This window comes from Lucilia cuprina, chromosome 5 (assembly GCF_022045245.1).
Source record: "Lucilia cuprina isolate Lc7/37 chromosome 5, ASM2204524v1, whole genome shotgun sequence".
NCBI lineage: Eukaryota > Metazoa > Arthropoda > Insecta > Diptera > Calliphoridae > Lucilia > Lucilia cuprina.
The window spans coordinates 44859477-44861079 of record NC_060953.1 but is presented as its reverse complement, the minus strand read 5'-3'; the positions used below and the strand labels follow the sequence as shown (position 1 = coordinate 44861079).

Sequence of the window (1603 nt, the reverse complement as noted above, 5' to 3'; positions counted from 1 at the left end):
CTACAGACTAGACTATAGACTAGACTATAGACTAGACTACAGACTAGACTATAGACTAGACTATAGACTAGACTATAGACTAGACTATAGACTAGACTATAGACTGGAATTGACTGGAAGTCTATATACTATTGACTAGACTACAAACTGGACTATAGACTAGATTATAGACTTATTTATAGACTAGAATATAGAATATATTATAGACTAAATTATAGGCGTTACTATAGACTAGGCTATAGACTATACTATAGAATATTCCATACACTATACTAGAGATCGTCAGTTTGAGTATGTATACTCTTCAGAAATATTGTACTATTAAGGAATTAATTAAAAGTGAAGCCACCCTAATGTACAATGTAAAGCTCTTTTATATAAATACAAATGTATGTAAGTTCATAAAATCTACAATCTTTACATTAAATTAAGTTGAAAAGTTCTTATGCTAGAACAATTATTTTTCTCACACATATGTATTTGCCTTTAAAAATAGTTGCAAGGCAAAACTAAATGACTTGAACAGAAAAATCATTTATGTAGCAATTTTTCAAAACACTTATTTTTTCGATAAAAGAAGAATAATAATAATAGCTGACTTTAGCAACTAGATAATAAAGAAGAAAAATATATATGGTAAATTAATAGAACAGGCAATGTTATTATCCAAAGGCATTAAAAGAATCGTTTTTTAATTTTGTAGTTTTTGCTATATTTTTATAATAAAATTGGCAGTTTTTAGCATTTACATAAAGTACTTATTAAAAAAATATTGCAAAAATATCAATAATCTTAAAATGTTTCTTTAGTATTAAAATATGTATTTTTAAAAGACTATTATTAAAAATGTTTTATATTAAAATTGTCTATAGTTTCACTATTCATTTATCATTTATTATTTTCTCTCTATATGTATGTCATCCATAACCATATGGTTAAGAAACTAAAATTTTAATTAAAGATCTGTTAAAACCACAAACAATTTAAAATTAAATTGTAGTAGAGTGTTTTCTTAAATGAAATATTTTTTTTTATTTATTTAAATTTAATTTCAAAGTTTTAAATGTGTTTTTTTTTATTTTATAAAAATTTGATGATTTTTTTTATTTATTGATTTTATGTTGTGTTAAACACGGCGTATGAGTGATAATTAATTGTAAATGAAATAAATATTAAACATACGTAGTGTAGGAAATATTTATTTTTGTATATTATCTTAAGAATGTCAGTGATAATTTTGATTTGGTGTGAATTATTAAATTTTATAGTAAATTTTCTATAGATTTTTTTTTGAATTTTTTATAGAATACTTTTTGGGTTGTATGTTCAATATTCTGTAGGAAAATTTCTGCTGAACAGTGTTTATACCCTACATCACTATAGTGGGGAGGGTATTATACGTTTGTGCTGATGTTTGTAACATACAAAAATATTGGTCCAATACCCACCAATCCAATACCTTGCGCACAAGGTTTACATGGACAGCCAGCCAGAAAGCCGGACAGACGGACGGACATGTCTTAATCGACTCAAAATCATCAGAAATCATCTTTTTAGTCGATTAAGACATGTCCGTCCGTCTTTCCGGCTTTCTGGCTGGCTG

At 26.1% G+C, this 1603-nt stretch overlaps 1 protein-coding gene across 1 annotated transcript in view; it reads right to left on the bottom strand.

The window, feature by feature from the left end:
• Positions 1-1603, bottom strand: part of LOC111683337 (Down syndrome cell adhesion molecule-like protein Dscam2) — a 48145-nt gene that overhangs the window by 9924 nt on the left and 36618 nt on the right. The gene's annotated exons all lie outside the window — the stretch shown is intronic.